This window comes from Eriocheir sinensis, chromosome 22 (genome assembly GCF_024679095.1).
Source record: "Eriocheir sinensis breed Jianghai 21 chromosome 22, ASM2467909v1, whole genome shotgun sequence".
Taxonomy (NCBI): domain Eukaryota; kingdom Metazoa; phylum Arthropoda; class Malacostraca; order Decapoda; family Varunidae; genus Eriocheir; species Eriocheir sinensis.
This window is the reverse complement of record NC_066530.1, coordinates 2,257,197-2,277,876: the sequence shown is the minus strand read 5'-3', so window position 1 is coordinate 2,277,876 and position 20,680 is coordinate 2,257,197. Positions and strand designations below refer to the sequence as shown.

Here is a 20,680-nt window from a genome sequence, read left to right as displayed (position 1 = left end):
TCAGATATTCACACTTCATATCCGTACCTCCGACATAGTTTTGAAGGAAACCAAATTCACTCATATTTTTCAGTCACGTACGTAATTCAGACCATTAAGGAAGTACTCAAATGATCACTTTTCATATCCGTCATATGTTTTTTTTTTTTTTTTTTTTTTGCGTCTTCGCCTATGGCGCCGGTAGGCCTTCGTAGTGGGGCTTGATGGTCGGCCCCAGCCCGTTGTGGCGCAGGCAAGTGTTTATAGTGGCGCCATCTTGCATTGGCTCATGCTGCCCCCCGGAACTCCTTCTTGATTCACTTGGTCCGGACTTGAGTCCGGGTTGATGGGTGGTCTTCAGGACAGCATGTGGGTAGTTTTAGGCCACTCGGCGGTGACTGAAAAATCCCAGGTGGTAGCGTGGGGATTCGAACCCGCGTCGTCCATCACGCGGTGAATGTGGAGCCCGCACGCTACCACTCAGCCACCGCCTACCCGCTATATTCTCATCGAGGAAGTCGAGTTACTCTGAAATTTGGTCCTTCACATCCGCCACATTCACCGACGCATGCAATACTTGTGCGGGATAATGAGCGATGCAGACATTCACACATACACAAATAACTTTTGTTTCAGGATTTTCTGTATTCATCAGATCAGCAAGATCATGTGAAGAGAATCATACATCTATACTGAAAGGAATGAAAGTAGAAAGTAGGAGGAAAAGGAGGAGACATGGTAATGAGGAGCAGCAGGCGACGCAGAGCCTGTTGGCTTATAACGAGGCTGCCTGCTCTGTTGATTTAATCAATTCGTCAGGCCCTTCAGTGACCTGTGGACCATATTAAATCACTCGCTGTTGGTACGTGCGGGACCGTTCACTTCACTTCTGACGCACCGACGTAACGATCAATCCGATTGTAGTCTAAAAAGTAGTTAATGCAAAAACGACGAACCCCTTTAATGATTATATTAAAGGATTTGATCGTTTTTACATTAACTAGCTCTTCAGGTTGATGACTTTTTGAGAAATAACTCCTGCTGATGCGTTTGACCGCCATTTCTATTTCTTGGGTTAGATTGGAGCACAAAAAGCACATTACTGACGTTGCTGAGCTTGTTGTGATAGTGACCCCAAGATCCGATGCCAGTTTATTAAATTAATGTGCCACCCTTCTGACCACTGAATAATCCGGTCATTGTTTGTTTGGGATGGTTTTACAATCGGGCGAGGAGCACAAAGTCGGCGACGGCGACAGTCCACGTAACAGAGGTTGCTGCTTGATATATAAGTTGGCAGAGGTAGATACATACGTTGGTAGGTAGGAAAGTTGGAACTTAGAGTCAGTAGGTAGGTGGGTGGGTAGAAGGGTAGGTAGGTTAGTAGATAGGTAGACAAGTAAGTGTGTTGGTAGATAGTTGGGTTGACGGGAAGTACGTAGATAGTTAGGTTGGCAGACAAGTACTCAGGTGGGTGTAAGTTACACCCACCGATTCAAGCAGTTGTTTATCCCTGTAACTATCGTTCCGTTTTCTGTTGGTGCCTCAGCGCCTTGGGTTCCAATGTTATTTCCACCAGGATTCCTTTTTGTTGTTTATGTTCATGTAACATTTAAGACGTTTATTTATAGGAAATGTTAATTAAATATGTATAATTATTATGCAACCGTGTGAATAACTAGGTATCAGTATGTGTATTTGTAGAATATCCTTTATAAGAGTTTGTTTTAGGGAATGGAATAGAAGGAGGGCGACTTGAAGATAGCAGATTCAGTTATCAAGTATCACTCAGTGTGCGAGGTAGTGTCAGTGCCCCGGAACTGCTTATTTTCTTCTGAACCTGGTGTACAAGACTGCCCGGATACAGCTGGCGTCTGCAATGTTGTAAGTTAAATGTTTGTAAGATATTTTTTTCATTTACAGTGACAGTACCTTCGAAATAAGATTTTCAGTGGCAGTGGTAATCATGGGTTGTGTTGGGGTTTAATGGCTCAACTTGTTAAGTTATTACGGGTAGCTATTGAAGTATTTGTGTGGTTCTGTGATGTAAAAGATCCATGTAATTGAAAATGATCTGTAATCATGTCTGTGACTGTCCGACCACAATGACGTGACTGATTGTTTGCTAACGTGGCCCGGCCCTTCAGGCTGGAACAGTGAATAATCGTTGCAACACGTTGCTTCACTGATTCCGGAGTGTCTGCATGGAAAATAGAGTGGGAAGGTTCAATAAAGGTTTTAGGGATGGTAGGGAATTAGGAATAGTCATTACGTAAACACTAGAGCCTAAGCTTAAATGATAAAAAAAAATCAGAGAAAATCAGTGAATAATCGTAGAATAACTGAAGCTCCGGAGGATAGAAAGTCTCATATTTCCTTTTATTCAGATGTGGAAAACAGCGTTTTTAGACGACTTTCATCACTGGAGAGGCTGTTTGAATCGAACCTCCAAGACTTGCCTGACACACACACACACACACACACACACACACACACACACACACACACACATTTTTTCTCACCATTCCTTTCTTTCATGTCATTTTCTCGCATCGTCTCTCCTTCCCTTCCTATCACTTTCATCAGCCCATCCTTTCTTCTTTCCTCCTGTCCTTCCCTTCCACACTCCATTTCTGGCCACTAGAGGGCGTGAGGTATCGAGATGGCCTGACACACACCATGCCACGCCACTTAAAGCCAGGTAAAACTTAACCCGGGAGATCGTGACCGCCGGCGACGTGCGTGACACAAGCATCGGGACGCACCATCACTCTTGTCCCTGCGCCGCTCAGCCTCAAGCCCACGGCTCCTAACGCTCGCCTCGTCCGCTGATAGTTTCCTGTCAAGCACCAAATCATACTGACTGTAGCCATTTTTCTCTCGTGTCGTGTAATTTTCCTCGCTTTTTCTTATACATCATAAATTCAGTGTGTGCATTACCAACTCCACACAACATTTTTTGGTAAATCTTAAGAATAGCCTCCTAGCGTGTGCGCATTTAGGGCACGGTGTGGTGGTCATTACAACATTTCTAGCACGTACGACGGGGTTTTGACAAGCGGACAGGCAGGCGTGTTTATGTCACAAGGGGTGTATTTTCCACGCTGGCCTCACGATTTCTTCTAAGTCGATGGGCGATGAGACTGCGAGCTCCGGGGTGAAGAAAGTGAAGAGCCCGCGCGGAAAAATACACCCCTTGGGACATAAACACGCCTGTCCGCTTGTCAAAACCCCGTAGAAATGTTGTAATTACCACCACGCCGTACCCTAAATGCGCACACGCTAGGATCCGCTATTCTTAAGATTTACCCATTTGTTTTACAGCAAAGGAAGCAGCAAAGGGCAAAACCAAATGAGATATATAAGCCCGCTAATCACCCATTTTTTTTTCTTTAGGATGCAACTCTCAACGCCTCAGTTTTCTTACCATGTAGTAGAAGTAGAGTTAAGACAAATGAATGTGTTAGGGTTGGATGGTAACAAGTATAGGACATTATTGTATATAAAAAAAATAAAAATAAAATCGTTCCGCTTCATGGATATCTACACACAGAGTTATACAAATATGTCAGTTTTGTGCTCGAGTCGTCCTTTCGCAATAATCTTGGAGACAAAGACATCAATAACAGTGCTAATACATTCATCAGACGCCACCCTGTACTGCTGCGTGATGACCTGTCAGTAGATATCACCGAACCAGTCATCATATCTCGTCCAGAACAAACACGACAGACCATGTAACGAGGGTGTATATACGTGTTTTCCTTCCCCTGCCTTACTAACCTTCCCAAGAGCATGATAATCCCGTAATACAGCGAGACAAGGAAAGGAAATAGGAATTGACTGTCATCGCAACCCGAGTATCAATTCCAGGCTTGTCAGTTCCATTTCCTGTGACGATCCAGCGTCTCCTCAGTGTCTGTTTGTGTTTGGGATAAAGGTACGGGAAATATGAGACTGGACTCCGCTTGCTGATTTCCAGGATTCGGTTTCTGATGTTCTCTAAAATGAAGCTTAAAAATTCCAGCTAATGAATGACATATAGAAAATTAAAGCAGGATTTTATTATATTTCCGATAATTATCACACCTGAATTTTAACGCCATTGATGAGCTGAGAGAGAGAGAGAGAGAGAGAGAGACAACACAAGACAAGACAGAAGAAAAAAAAAAAAAGGAGCAAAAGCAAGGAGAAAACAAAATAAAGGAAAAACAGAAGAGAAGGAGAAAGAGACGGGGAAAGAGAACAGACAAGGAGAAAGGAGACGAGAGAGATAAGAAAAAAGAATCGTAGGTCCACCACAGCACGCATCAAAGTCTCGGTGATATGGTGGCCCCTGCGTCGTCCGTCTGCCGACAATTTTAGTTCAAGGTTCCTGCCCTCCTCTTCTGGCCACATGTACGCCCTCTGCCATGCACCCCACCGCCTGTCGACACACACACATACACACTTGTGGCCCAGACCTGACCGAGGTCAGACGTGGGTCACGGCGCTCCGAAAGGAGCAGCCAGGGGCCAGCCTGTTGGCCTCCCCCCTTCCCCACCATCCCCCTCTCCCTTTTCATCAAAACCCAACACCGTAAGATACTTTAGTGACATCATGGTGACAGACAGTGAGTGCAGTGCGTTTGTGGTGCCGTGAAGACACTGAAGAGTAGAAATGGCCGGTGTGACGTAGACGCGGCCTTGCCATCCAGCCGACGCCCCAGGTGCCCCCAGGTACACCAGCCCGACCATCATGGTGCTGGGAGAATTCGGTTCAGGTGTAGTGCAGTGTTGAGGCCCGTCACCCAGGTGGACTCATGGTTGGGGCAATCAGCACGCCGCTCAACATACAAGGCAGTGCAGACGTTTTAGATGTTCCCATGCCTACTGCCGCGCGGTCCACCTCTTCCTATCTTGTCACACCGGCTGGATAGATTAGCAGGTCATCGCTAAGCCCATAAGCTGAGTGACGGCCGACACCGCCTATACCTGCACCCCTGACCCTTTTTCGACCTGGGGTTGACTTTGGGCTTAACACTTGACCCGTCATCCGAAAAACCACACCGCCTCCTACCGCACCAACGCACTGCATTCCACCACCTCACCTCATCCCCCCACCACCCAAACCCTCATATCACTTTCATATTGTACATTTTCCCTTTTTTCTTTTCTATTATATTTCAAAAGTGTATTTTTACGGGCATACTTTCAGCTTTGAAGACTATCAGTATGAGGAGAGAACGCCCAGCCTCGAGGAAGCTGATTTAGTAAGAGATGAGATAGTTGAGAGTTTGAGTTAAGATAGCTACTATCATAGTAAACCGTTTATTATTATTATTATTATTATTATTATTATTATTATTATTATTATTATTATTATACACACACACACACACACACACACACACACACACACACACACACACACACACACACACACACACACACACACAGTCCTCTTTTTCTATGTTTTGTGGTCGAAAGCTCGGCAACTCTCTCTTTCCGTCCAATGTTTGTCTTTCTCTTAATGTACAGTAAAACCTAACGCAGTAGAATACTAGACTACATGTTTTAATTTCTTGGCAAAGCTCCGTCTACTAAGGTGATAATCGCTCGAGCGCCACAAAGAAACCGGCATGACGTAACTCTCCCTTCTGTCCAGGGATGGTATTCTCAAACGCTTTCTCCTCTCACATCAACTATTTCCACAGGGTAAAAAGGAGATCAGTTGGATTCTAATGAGTGTTTTTTTAGGTTCATGGTACAGAAGAAGGGGCAAACTACTACCAGGGTCATAAAAGTAGCCCTGGAAATGCTCGAAACTCTACGAAAGCCTTGTCAAATATGTGTACTTGGTGGACGAAATGTTTGAGAGTGCGGCTCCAGGTTCGAGGGTTGTCTGCTGGGTTGATATAGAGCGGTTCGCTTTTTGCTGGCGACCCGTGTGGCTGGCAGTGACCCCCAAAATATTCATAATAGTAGAAAAATCCCAATAGATGATACGAAATGTGCGCATATAACACCATCTCAAAGAAGTGAATAATAGCATACTTTAAAAATAGTAGCATATCGTCACCTTCGTAAAGAAATTGCCTAAGTCATTATTTTCTACTTCTCAGGAAATCAGAAAAGAACTGTCATGATCTCATTTGGCTTAAGATTTAGGCAGAAATGAATAGGCCAATTCTAGAACACTCACACCCTGAATAACGAAGGCAACTACACAGAAATGGTCTTCATATGTTAAAAAAAAATTGATGTAAACAAAAACCTGGAAATCACTGAAAAAGGCCAATTCTAGAACACTCACACCCTGAATAACGAAGGCAACTATACAGAAATGGTGGTCATAGGTTGAAAAATTGATGTAAACAAAAAACCTGGAAATCACTGAAAAAGGCCAATTCTAGAACACTCACACCCTGAATAACGAAGGCAACTATACAGAAATGGTGGTCATAGGTTGAAAAATTGATGTAAACAAAAACCTGGAAATCACTGAAAAAGGCCAATTCTAGAACACTCACACCCTGAATAACGAAGGCAACTATACAGAAATGGTCTTCATATATTAAAAAAATTGATGTAAACAAAAACCTGGAAATCACTGAAAAATAACATGCGATTATTTCGTGAGGGTGATGAAATAATTTACTTTACCGTGCAGTGAAAAGCAGAAAAGAAACTGCAATTAATATTCAACCAGAAATATGAAAAGATACAAAGAACGGATAATCTTTTCATAGCAGGAGTACCGTGCAGATCTCCTATTTTATAAGGAGACTTAAGTGACGATTTATGTTGTCTAAAGTGGTAAAAAAAATTAAAAAGCTGTGGGGTATCTAATTCGTTCTTTTTTTTCTCATTAATCTTTTCTTTCCTAACTTTTTCTACCATTTTTTTCTTCTCATATTTCTTGCCTCCCTCCTTTCTTTCCGTTCCTTCTTCCCTTTTTCGATTGTTTATTTTTTATTTCTCTATTCTTCTCTTTCTTTCCTTTCTCTTTCTTTCCGTTCCCTCTTCCCCTTTTCGATTGTTTGTTTAATCATTTCTCTGTTCTTCTTATTTTCCTTTCTCTTTCTTTCTTCTCTACCTTTTATCTCTTCCTTTTTTTCTCTCTTCCTTTTTCGATTCTTTGTCTCATTATTCTTCGTTTTCTTTTCCTTTTTCTCTTTTTTTTTCCTTCGTTCATCTTTCTTTTCTCTCTCTCTCTCTCTCTCTCTCTCTCTCTCTCTCTCTCTCTCTCTCTCTCTCTCTCTCTCTCTCTCTCTCTCTCTCTCTCTCTCTCTCTCTCTCTCTCTCTCTCTCTCTCTCTCTCTCTCTCTCTCTCTCTCTCTCTCTCTCTCTCTCTCTCTCTCTCTCTCTCTCTCTCTCTCTCTCTCTCTCTCTCTCTCTCTCTCTCTCTCTCTCTCTCTCAGCATCGCAAAACATCATAATATTGTTTACCGTTTTGTCTGTTGACGCTGAATTTTAACGCATATTGATTGTTTTTGATCCGCATGAACCGAAAAACATAGCAGGTGGGATTACGGATTGGCTCTGGGGTAAATATTTTCATCCAAAGCACCACAAAAATATCATAATTAATATCGTGTATGGCCCGGTAATGCGCCTATTTTGAACCTGCCTGTTTTTGTAGGAAATATGTTAAGCCGGTGGTAATCTGTGTTGTAATAAGGAAAATACATTGATTGGTATTAAATATTAGAGCGGGTGACATTTATATATCTGTCAAATGAGTGCATGTAAAATGAGTAATGTTCTTCATTCAATCCACAGGGCCACCAAAAGCAGTTCACGGTCCACTTGCAACATTTTGAAAAGATGATATTTTCTACCCATGCCTTCCCCATGCTGCCCGCCTCCCTGGTACGTGTTTAACAGTTTATTCATTCTTATCATTCCTCACCCTGGTAAACTTTGGAATAGCCCGCCCTTCATGATTCATCTTTTCCGTCACTTAAACTCCTTCAAGAGAGGAGTATAAAGTAGGACTAATACTTTTTTTTCGGATACCGACACTGATGCTCATTATTGAGACGATACCGATGCCGATAATGATACTGCTAATACTGTTAAGAGGAAGTGAAAAAAAAAAAACCCATTGTGACAGAAGGCAAACGTGACACGAATAAAAAGCTTAGCTGTCTCACGAACAGAACATTAGAGTAAGTAAAGTTTGGGTCAAACGCTATACCTGCGCGTGGCTGCGGTGCTTATCTCCGTCGCCTTGGCCCTTTGAGCTTGTGGGGAGAAGAACCCATTACCCCGGGGTACAGGGCCAGTGTGACATCCGGGTTACCACAATTTACCTTTCCCAAGTACCCCAAGGTACCCATTTATTGACCAGCCCGCATTGGAGGATGAACAGCTGGGAGAGCTGCACTGCCCGGGCCAGGATTCGAACCCGGACCCGCGGATTCGTAACTACTCACACCAACCACTGCACCACATCCAAATAAAGAAGAAAAGTAAAATATTTGGTCACCAACCTCAATTTCTACGACCGACCTCAGTTGTCACCGTTGTATTAGGCTTACGACACCCGAAAAAAAATATAGTGAACAATATACGCCTGATAGAATGTTCCAGTGTATTTCGGGTGATGGGAATGCGGAAAAGTAGTGTGTAGAATTCCTTCGCAACCTGCCCCATAGTTGCTAGGTGGCCGAGCAAGGGACAGGGCGAGGCGCGGCGAGGGGGGAGGCCTTTGCTTCCTGGCCCAAGGCGCTTCCGGGTGTGTGTGGCTTCACTTTCCCGGCGAGTTGACCACAAGTTTGGCACTGGCGAACTTAGGCCTTTGTGCGTGTGTGTGTGTGTGTGTGTGTGTGTGTGTGTGTGTGTGTGTGTGTTGTGACAAAAATTATGATGGTAGTTGTAGTAAGTAATTGTAGTAGAAGTAGTAGTAGTAGTAGTAGTAGTAGAAGTAGTAGTAGTAGTAGTAGTAGTAGTAGTAGTAGTAGTAGAGTACTTAAGTGCAAAACATTTATAATGATCATAAATAATAATCAATAATAAAAAAAAATGATTGCAATAATATACATGTTTGGGTTTTCTATAAAATTACATGCATGGAATAATTATTTACTCTTTTTTTCATGCAGGGGCGTGAACTATTACCGGAGGCAAATTAATCTTTATACACATGGATTGAGAGGTTTTGAATTTGCATGTTCTATATCGATTCAATGATGATGATGATAATAATAATAACTATAAATACTTCTACTACTACTACTACTACTACTACTACTACTACTACTACTACTACTACTACTACTACTACTACTACTACTACTACTACTAATAATAATAATAATAATAATAATAATAATAATAATAATAATAATAATAATAATAATAATAATAATAATAATAATAATTGTAGAAACTTAATAATCATAAAATTGAGCTCACACAATCATCATCACACGTGCATCAGTGACGAATTCAAGGATCACAATGGAGATGATTTTCCAATATCCCGGAAACATAATTGCATCGCTTAGGCTCATACCATAAAAAAAATAGTTGCAGTTTCAGAAGAGCTCAGAGACACCTGCACCCGCCACAGAGTTAGGAGTCTGAAAGGTGTCATGTGCCTTGTCTTCTTGTGTCAGTCTGCGTTGTTGCTAAGTGGGTATCTTGTTTCAGTTACACAAAAATAGCGATGCGTTTGAATCAGTTACTCAAAAATAGCGATGTGTTTGAACCAGTTACACAAAAATAGCGATGTGTTTGAACCAGTTACACAAAAATAGCGATGTGTTTGAACCAGTTACACAAAAATAGCGATGTGTTTGAACCAGTTACACAAAAATAGCGATGTGTTTGAATCAGTTACACAAAAATAGCGATGCGTTTGAATCAGTTACTCAAAAATAGCGATGCGTTTGAATCAGTTGCTCAAAAATAGCGATGTGTTTGAACCAGTTACACAAAAATAGCGATGTGTTTGAACCAGTTACTCAAAAATAGCGATGCATTTGAATCAGTTACTCAAAAATAGCGATGCGTTTGAACCAGTTACTCAAAAATAGCGATGCGTTTGAATCAGTTACTCAAAAATAGCGATGTGTTTGAACCAGTTACACAAAAATAGCGATGTGTTTGAACCAGTTACTCAAAAATAGCGATGTGTTTGAATCAGTTACTCAAAAATAGCGATGTGTTTGAACCAGTTACTCAAAAATAGCGATGTGTTTGAACCAGTTACACAAAAATAGCGATGTGTTTGAACCAGTTACACAAAAATAGCGATGCGTTTGAATCAGTTACTCAAAAATAGCGATGTGTTTGAACCAGTTACACAAAAATAGCGATGCGTTTGAACCAGTTACACAAAAATAGCGATGTGTTTGAACCAGTTACACAAAAATAGCGATGTGTCAGAACCAGTTACTCAAAAATAGCGATGTGTTTGAATCAGTTACTCAAAAATAACGGTGCGTTTGAATCAGTTACACAAAAATAGCGATGCGTTTGAATCAGTTACTCAAAAATAGCGATGCGTTTGAATCAGTTACTCAAAAATAGCGATGCGTTTGAATCAGTTACTCAAAAATAGCGATGTGTTTGAATCAGTTACACAAAAATAGCGATGCGTTTGAATCAGTTACTCAAAAATAGCGATGCGTTTGAATCAGTTACTCAAAAATAGCGATGCGTTTGAATCAGTTACTCAAAAATAGCGATGTGTTTGAACCAGTTACACAAAAATAGCGATGTGTTTGAACCAATTACTCAAAAATAGCGATGTGTTTGAACCAGTTACACAAAAATAGCGATGTGTTTGAACCAGTTACACAAAAATAGCGATGTGTTTGAATCAGATACTCAAAATAGCGATGTATTTGAACCAGTTACAGAAAAATAGCGATGTGTTTGAACCAATTACTCAAAAATAGCGATGTGTTTGAACCAGTTACACAAAAATAGCGATGTGTCTGAAAGTAATGTACAGATATAAGCTTCTTTAACCGTCGCTTTTCGCCAATATTTTTATTTTTATTTTTTTTTATTAATTATGTTGCCATGGTCTTTCTAGCGAGCAATTGACCCCTCTTTCGGCCACCTCCTTGCATTCTTTTTAGGAGCAGCGAGTAGCGGGCTTTTTTTTTTTATTATTGTTTCCTTTTGTTTATGCCCTTGAGCTGTCTCCTTTGTTGTAAAAAAGAAAAAGACGTTTAAGAGTGACACGGTATTTAAATGGTGCTGCTACGGGCGTGAGTGTGTTCAGTGTGCGCCTCGAGGTAATAGAGCGAAGCCTTTATACATTTAGTGCGCGTAAATTGTGGTTTGAAAAAGGTAGTGCCGACAGAACCAGGAAATTGTTTTACCAATCCAAGCGTGGTCTTCCGGGGGCGTCTGTGTGCTTGTGTGTCTACTTCTGCATTCACACGGACTGATACACACACACACACACACACACACACACACACACACACACAGCGTAGCAACTCAACTGCAAACTTTTTTTCTTTATTTCTTCCTTTCTTTCATTTTCATTCTCTCTCTCTCTCTCTCTCTCTCTCTCTCTCTCTCTCTCTCTCTCTCTCTCTCTCTCTCTCTCTCTCTCTCTCTCTCTCTCTCTCTCTCTCTCTCTCTCTCTCTCTCACACACACACACACACACACATACACACACACACACACACACAGCCTCTATATTACTCCATCCGGTCACAGGAACAACATAATCAACAGGAGTGTAAATATGGGACAGAAAATATTAACAGTCTTTATACACAAATGGAAATGATGAAACAACTCTATGTGGTCTCATACGTACACTTTTATCATTAAGTCGCGGCGGGAAACGAGATATGGACGTGTTTTTCTGTGATATCCTCAAGACACATAAAAAAAACCTCTATATGTTATTTATTACACTTTTTTTTCCATTAAGTCGCTGCGGGTTACGAGCTACGATTTTTTTTCTTTTTGTCTAATTAATATCTTCAGGACACACGCTTAAAAAAATAAGAGGCGTTTACTTGCCTTGTTTGGTTTAAAAACGAGAAATGTTTAAATGGTGATGTGTTTATCCCTTTCCAAAGACCTCAATTTAGTAGCAGTTTTCCGTTTTATATATTATTTTTATGCTGTTTATGGTTTTAGGCTTGTAAACACACACACACACACACACACACACACACACACACACACACACACACACACACACACACACACACACACACATTGTATCTGTTTGTCTATGTTTTTTTTTCTGTGTGTCTCTCTGACTGCCTGTTTATCTATCCGTCTGTCTGTTTCATTTTCTCTTTCTTTCTTTTTCATTCTTTCTATCTTTTTGTTTGATTTTCTTTATTTTCCTCTCTCTCTCTCTCTCTCTCTCTCTCTCTCTCTCTCTCTCTCTCTCTCTCTCTCTCTCTCTCTCTCTCTCTCTCTCTCTCTCTCTCTCTCTCTCTCTCTCTCTCTCTCTCTCTCTCTCTCTCTCTCTCTCTCTCTCTCTCTCCCCCTCTCCTCCTCTCCCTCTCTGCCTTCCCCTCCTTCCCTCCCTCCCTTCCTTTCTCCCAAATGAAATCCAACACTTCATTTTCCATCCCAAGACTAAAGACCAAGGAAGACCAAACGATTATTCCCACATCATATCAAAGGCTCTCTCCCTCAATCCTACACAAATACGCCGCGCCTCCTGCTCAAAGAGGCCGCCTACGCGAACCCCCGAGGCCAGATTTCCATCCCCCTCACCAAGAGTCCTTCAGGCCCTTTAAAGGCATATAAGGGTTTCCAAAAGACTTCACTTAATGTGCTACTGTGTTCGGGAAGGAAGGGGGATGAGGGGGGAAAGAGGAGGAAGAGAAGGAAGGCAGAGAGAGAGAGAGAGTTCAAGAAGGAATGGAGAAAACGAAAGGAGAGGAGAGAGAGGAAATAGGGGAAAGTGATGGAAAGAGAGGGAAGAGGAGGAAGGAAGGGAGAGAGAGGGAATGAAAGGAGATAGTGGGACGGAGAAGAGAGAGAGGAAAGGGGAGGAGAGAGATGGAATGCAGGCAGAGAGAGGAAGATGGGAGAGATAAGGGAAGGAAGGGAAGGAGAGGAAAGGAGAGGAGAGACAGGGAAGGAGATAGAAGCAAGGAGAGGAGAGAGAGGAAAGGAGAGAAGAGGGGATAGAAAGAAGGTGAGTAGAGAGAGGAGAGGTTAAAATAGGGGGGAGAGGAAATGATTTTTTTAGTTTCTGAAAGAATTGAAAAATACCTTGACTGTTTGTACTTATTTTTATGGTCTGAACAGACGGCCAGGAAGTTAAAGGATTGTGTTAAATAAGAAATAATAACATTTTTTCTTCGTTGCTAAAATACGCATCAAAAACGCTAGGGAATGCCAGAGTTCTCTTATTTGTATCATAATTTGCCCTTCAATTATATGCAATTTTCCGTCCGGTATGTTAATTATGATGAAAATTGAGGTTACATGAAATATTTTGTTTGTACGTTAATATTCACTTCTATATTCCAACCAATTCTTCTTTATCCTATTTGTATCAGCTTTCGCTCCTCTCCTCTCCTTATTTACCTTGTATCTTAGGTATGTTAATTAAGGTGATAACGGAGATTACTTTGAGTTTCCATATACATGAATATACATATATGATAATTTCACTTTCTGATCTCCCCGCTCATCCTCTTCAAGACTAAGAACAAATTTTATCACCACAGACTTGAAACCATAATCCTTCATCCTTGCTCTCCTCTGAAGTTGAAAGTTTCTCCTTGCCACTTTCATCTGTATAAAATAATGTGCTTTTTTTATTTTCAGATGCATTCAGAATTATACGACCAAAGTCTCTCTCTCTCTCTCTCTCTCTCTCTCTCTCTCTCTCTCTCTCTCTCTCTCTCTCTCTCTCTCTCTCTCTCTCTCTCTCTCTCTCTCTCTCTCTCTCTCTCTCTCTCTCTCTCTCTCTCTCTCTCTCTCTCTCTCTCTCTCTCTCTCTCTCTCTCTCTCTCTCTCTCTCTCTCTCTCTCTCTCTCTCTCTCTCTCTCTCTCTCTCTCTCTCTCTCTCTCTCTCTCTCTCTCTCTCTCTCTCTCTCTCTCTCTCTCTCTCTCTCTCTCTCTCTCTCTCTCTCTCTCTCTCTCTCTCTCTCTCTCTCTCTCTCTCTCTCTCTCTCTCTCTCTCTCTCTCTCTCTCTCTCTCTCTCTCTCTCTCTCTCTCTCTCTCTCTCTCTCTCTCTCTCTCTCTCTCTCTCTCTCTCTCTCTCTCTCTCTCTCTCTCTCCAGCATCAAAGGAGGAAACAGCGATAACGTGAAATCAGTGTTATTGGAGTGTGTATGGATGCCGATTTTGCCTTCTGCTATTTTTTTTGTTTATCCGCGTTGCCCTGAGCACCTGCATGAAGGCGGCGGAGGGCTGCCTGGTGTGGAACTAGACCACGATTTCCAGGAGTATAAGAACATGTATATATGTATAAGTATATGTATATGCAGTGCGAATGCTTGTTTGCGTCAAAATAAACTTATAACGAGTGTATTTAGAAATATTAAAGAATCAGGTTAGTAAAAAAAAAGTATGTATGAGTAGTGAAAATGCTATTTTATTATATTCAAACTTGGTGTCTGTAGATTATTTTAAAACCTGAGAAGTGTAAAGGTAGGTAACGAGATCGATAAGTGAACAGTTTTAAGAATACAATAATTAATAGTCCTAATGACTGTCAGTCAATAAAATATGATGTTTTAATTTTAATTAATTATTACTTATCGTTATAAGTTTTAAAGGGGAGAATAATATTAATAGTATAAAACCTAATTATGATTACCTAGTTTATATGCATCTTGGTAAGCAAATTTAGGTTGCTGGAAAAAAAAAAAAAAACTAATATATCACGAATTCATGCGTAATATTGCCAATAGTTTTGTTTGGGTAACAATAACTATAAATTACAGAAAAGTATATAGATACCTCAGGACTTCGTTGTCACCCTTGACATGAATCAAATAAGAATGTGAATGACATAGGTAGGAGACTAAAAATTCCAAAGAGAAGGACAAGTGGGTCAGTGCTGCCCTCTGTGTAGGAACACGTTTGAAAATTTCCCGTTTAAGTCGTTCAACAGAGGTCAAAACAATTACAATTGATAAGACTTTACGTTAACCAATGCACTCAAAAGTAACGTGAAGAGTTCTCACGGCCTAGTCCGCGTCACAGTAAAGATGCCGGAGCACGATAATCGCACGGAAGCCTCGGCATAATCACCTTCATTTAAAGCACCGCGGGGCTTCGCGAGACACGTGGAAAATAAATTAAGGGATCACCTCGAAATTTACGTTCATTTTTTCCTCGCGTGTTTTTCCGTCTCCACATCATGGATTCCTATTCATAGGCGTTCTTCGTTCCGGGAAATTCCTGCTCCTCTGCATGTCGTTACAGATGAGTGTGCAGGTAAAAGTATGGATTGTGCGTGTAGCAACGCTGTGCTCCGGTGATCGATGGCCAGTGTGAGTGATGGTTCTGGGAACGGTATTGGAGGAGGAATAGAGAGAGAGGAGATGATTGTAGGAGGAGGAGGAGGAGGAGGGTGATGAAACATGTACATGGAAACATTGAATGGCAGGCAACAGAAAGATTGTTGACTTATTAAGAGGCTTCCCGCTAAGGCGATTTAATTAGTCATCAGGCACTGCAGTGACCCCAGAGCAGATCAAAGCATTTATTTACGTTCGTGCGGCAACGTCCAGTTAACCCCTGACGCAGCAAAGTAACGGTCAAGGGGTTACTTTGGAGGTTAAAAATTACTGAACTTATTCAGATTCATGAAGATCGGGATCAAATTTCATCGTATTTTTTTCTTACTGAAATATATTTACTCGCTTGAGTCGTTGTTCATACGGCTGGGCCCGCAAAGGTTAAAAATTAGTGGACTTATTCAGATTCATGAAGATCGGTATCAAATTTCTTCGTGTTTTTTTCTTACTGAAAGATATTTACTCGCTTGAGTCGTTGTTCATACGGCTGGGCCCGCAAAGGTGGTATTGATTTTGTAGACCGTAGCTTTGCTGTCGTCAGTATTTCCTTTTCTTTTTTGTAATTAGGGGCCCATGTCTTGACTGCATAATTCAGGTGAGGCTTCACCATCGAGTCATATTAAGGTAACATTACTACGGCGACTTACAGGAGAAATTCCTCGCTACGAATCCGATTATAGTATTTATTATTTTACAGCAGACTTAGGTACTTTGAATGTTTCAGGTCACTGTTGATAGTGACCCCAAGATCTGATTATCCTGTACGACTCGCATGCATGCTGTATGTATAGACACTGCTTCTGGACCCAAAGAGCGTATCTTTAAATTGTCAAGGTTGAAGGACATTTGCCGTTTTTCAGACCAGGAGATAACCTGGTCAAGGTCTTTTGGGGGTGGGCTGTCGTTAGGGCCATTGCACCCACGTTAACGCTATCATCATCATCATCATAGAAGGAGGAGGAGGAGGAGGACGAAGAGAAGTCGAAATAAAGGGAGGAAATTGAAGAAAAATCAGAAAAAATGAAAGAAAACAATTGAAATATAGGCGGTGGTAAACAAACTGTAGACTCCTGCTGATAAAAGTGAAAGCAGGAAGGAAGTCATGTTTTTTTGTGTGTGTGTTTGTATGTGTTTGTATGTGTGAACTAGGCCAGTAATTAGAACAGGCAGGCAGGTACGTTCTGGTAAAAGAGACAGGTAATTCTGGCTTCATTAGGAAAGGGTTATTGAAGCGGAAGGGAAGGAGGTTAAGGAAAGGGAAAGGAGGCAAGAAGTGGCTTTCATTGGTCTCGGAATTCAAAGGGAAGTCACTTGATCCTCTCCCTTCAGTGTCTTTGATTCCCGCGGCGCAAAGACCAGATGACATGACGTTTGTGGAGTCTGAATCCATCTCCTTGATCACCCAATTCATAGCCGGGTGCGTGCGTGCGTGTGTGCTTGTGTGTGTGTGTGTGTGTGTGAGGAGGAGGAGTAGGAGGAGGAGGATACATACGAAGAAGAGAAGTCGAAGTAAAGGGAAGAAACAGAAGAAAAAAACAAATGAAAGAAAATAACTGAAATCTAGGTGGTGTGAGAGTGAGAGTGAGACAGAGATAGGGACACACACACACAGAGAGAGTCAGAGAGGGAAAGATAACATAAAACAGTGAATCGAAAGAGGGATTTAAAACTTATAATAAACCAAAGTCAACATTTCATTCCCCTTCTGTTAGCGCTTCCTTCCATACGATAAACGACATAATTGCGTCGTTAATTGTAATGATGCAGGGCCGTGAAGTCGATGCATTCCGCCCTCCTGAGAGTTCATCCTTCACCCGGAAATCCTGTGCCTTCAGACGATGTTTCAGGCCCGCCATGAAAAAGGCATCAGTTTGCTCCTCAAATCACGGTAAAATCAGGTTAGGATGCAAACGCCCCTGTATGAAAATAGTAAATCCTGCTTTGTATTTGGAGGAGGAGGAGGAGGAGGAGGAAGAAGCAGAGGAAGGGGAGAAGAGTGAAATGAGGAGCAGGAGGAGAGACTAAAAGACCAGACGAAGAAAGTGAAGGAGGTGAAGTAGGAAGGAGAGAACAACGAACAGGAGATGGAGTAGATGAGGAAGAAGAAGACAAGGAGGAAGGAATCACAATAAAAACGCAAGAGAAGAAAACGAAGGATGAGAAGTAAAGAGAGAACGACTAAAAGGAGAATCAAGGAAACAGGAGATGAAGTAGATGAGGAAGAGGAAAAGTGATAGGAAGAGCAGGAGGAACGGAAGTGAAGAAAATGAAGGAGGAGAAGGAAAGAAACAGATGAAATAGGTGAGGAAGAAGAAGAAAGATAGGAAGAGAAGGGACAGGAGAAGAAGGCCCCTCAATAAGAACATAAAGGTCAAGAAATGTAAGAGAGAGAGGAGGAAATGACGAGCCTTTGATGGGCGTGAGAGGGCGAGGGGAGGGCAGGAAGTGACACGCTGTTTTGTTGTTATACGCCTCGTGTTTGTGACGGGCGGGGAGTTTGGGCCGCCGTGTTTGGGAAAGTTCGTGTTGCCGGAAGAGAAATAGTTAGAAGGGAGTGAAGGTCTGTCTCTTAGTTTCTCATTTCTCTCTCACTCTATCTATCTGTGTGTATCTATCTATCTCTCAGCTCTTCTGGATCTGGATCTGGATACATGATGCGCAGGGCACCCGTACAGGTGCATAACACGCATATTTGTTGGCAGTTGGGGGGACGGGGGAGCCGAGTGTGCAGGGGAGGGAAGTGAATCAAGTGTAATTGTTAGTGTTGGTGTGTTGTGGTGACAAGTGAGTGTGTATTTGTTTTTTGAATGAGTCTATTGTACCGCAGTCTAAAATCTGTTGAGGGAGGCTGTTCCAGTCACGTATGGTGCGTGGAAAGTATGAGTGCTTGTATGCGTCAGTGTTAGTGTGATATGTTTGGTATTTATGGATGTGTGTGTTACGAGTACGTTGACTGTTTGCGTTGTGTAGGTATGTTTGTGGGTCAATGTCAATGTGAGTGTTTGTGATCTTGTACATAAGTGTAAGTCTGTGTGCTTGTCTGCGTATGTGAAGAGGGTCCATGTTTATCTGTTGCTTGATCCGTGTTGTGATTCCAGGCGTTCGAGTGTAATTGTTTGTAATGAACCTTGCCGCCTTGGTGTTGATTTGTTCTAACCTATCAATGTTTCTGTGTGTGTAAGGATCCCACACCGTGGAGCAGTATTCCAGTGTTGGTCTCACAAGTGTGTCATAAGCTATGTGTTTAATGTCAGGTGTGCAGTTATGTAAATTCCTCCTCAGGAACCCCAGTGTTCTGTTGTCTGTGGCACTGATATGGTCTGTGTGGGTGTTGAATTTCAAGTTAGTTGACAGATGGATACCAAGGTACTTGTGTGTGTGTGAACTGATTCTAAATTTGAATTGTGGAGAGTGTAGGTGTGATTGATGGGGTTTTGCGCTCTGGTGAATCTTAATAGTTTGCATTTGTCTCGTCGGAAGTGCATCTGCCAGGTGCGCTCCCACCGCTCGAGGGCGTCCAAGCAAGGCCATCTAGATGGCCTTGGTCTAAGTCGTTTTGAAGTAGTCTGCAGTCGTCAGTAGTCTTTACTGCTCTAAACAGTAAACTGTCGTCGGCAAATAGTCTAGTGGAAGAGTTAGGCGTTGACAGTGGAAGATCGTTAATGTACAGAAGGAAAAGAAGGGGACCTAGAACGGTGCCTTGTGGGACACCTGAAGAAACAGGGACAGTGTCAGATGAAGATCCGTCAAGAACAACACGTCGAGTCCTGATAGTAAGAAATGCAGTGATCCAGTGAAGAATATGTGAAGAACAGGTCCTGAAATACCGTAGTATTTCAATTTTAATGTCAGTCTTTTGTGCGGGACTGTCGAAGGCTTTGGGAAAATCTAAAACAATAGTGTCAACTTCTTTAATGTCATAAGGACATAAGACATAAGGACATAAGAACGCAGGAGTCTACAAGAGGCCGGTAGGCCTGTACGAGGCAGCTCCTTTGACCCTAAGCTCCCGTGTATCTAACCCCACCTAATATCGCTGTCCATGAATTTATCTAGTCTATTTTTGAATGTGACAATTGTATTGGCACTCACCACATGACTGCTAAGCCTATTCCACTCATCCACCACCCTATTAGTAAACCAATTTTTGCCTATGTCCCTGTTGAATCTGAATTTATCCAGTTTAAATCCGTTACTTCGTGTCCTACCCGGTTCTCTTACCAACAAAACCTTATGAATGTCTCCCTTATTAAAGCCCTTCATCCATTTATAAACCTCGATCATGTCTCCACGCACCCTTCGCCTTTCTAGAGAATGCAAGTTTAACTGTTTGAGTCTTTCCTCGTGTGGCAAGTTTCTCAACCCCTGAATCATCTTAGTCACGTCGGTCAAGTAGCCTCGTAATGTCGTGATATGTAGTAATGAGTTGCGATTCACATGAGCGTTTAGGTCGAAAGCCGTGTTGTGAGTCAGTAAGGATGTTGTTTGTGTCAAGGTGATTCATTGTATTTATGTATATGTGTTAGAAAATTTTACATGGAATCGATGTTAGTGAGATGGGGCGATAATTGGCTGGGTCAGTCCGGTCACCTGTCTTGAATAAAGGATTAATGCTTGCCAAAAGCCAGTCAGAGGGTGATGAGGTGGATGATAGTGATTAGGTGAATATGGCCTGAAGGATGGGGGCAAGGATGGGGGCAAAGGATTTAAGGATGAAGGCGGGAATGTTGTCGGGGCCAGTGGATTTAGTTGTGTCGAGTCCTTCCAGTAATTTCTGTAATCCGTTAGTCGTAATGTCAAGGGGGGCTATGGGGGGGAAGGGGCTGTGTGGCATGTTTGGTGTCAGGTTGTGTTCTTGTGTGTACACCGATCGGAACTGTGTGTTGAGTATTTGTGCTTTGTGTTGTGGGCTGGTTACTAATGTGTCAAGTGTTGTCTTTAAGTGATGTAATCGTGTTAGTGTCATGTTTGCGCGTCTTAAAAAAGTTTATTTTGTTATTTCTTACGTTGTCTGCGAGGTAAGTTGCTATGTGTTTGCGTTCCGCTACTTTTATATTTTTGGCAAATGTCTTTTGGTGGTTTTTGTAGGCGGTCCAATTATCTGTTGTGTTGTATGTCTGCGCGCGTCTGTAGAGTTTTTGTTTCTTGCGATGTTGTCTGCGTAATCCCTGGAAAACCAGGGAAGTGTGTACCTACTAGAAAGTGTTTTTTGTGGTATGTGTCTATTCATTGAGG

General features: G+C 42.0%; 1 long non-coding RNA gene across 2 annotated transcripts in view; it reads left to right on the top strand.

The window, feature by feature from the left end:
• Positions 1 to 1,770: 1,770 nt before the first annotated feature.
• LOC127001929 (uncharacterized) overlaps positions 1,771 to 20,680 on the top strand; it is a 199,392-nt gene continuing 180,482 nt past the window's right edge. For both annotated transcript variants that reach the window (XR_007755562.1, XR_007755563.1), the window contains exon 1: positions 1,771 to 1,863. This is a non-coding gene — a long non-coding RNA (uncharacterized LOC127001929). The remainder of the gene's footprint in view (positions 1,864 to 20,680) is intronic.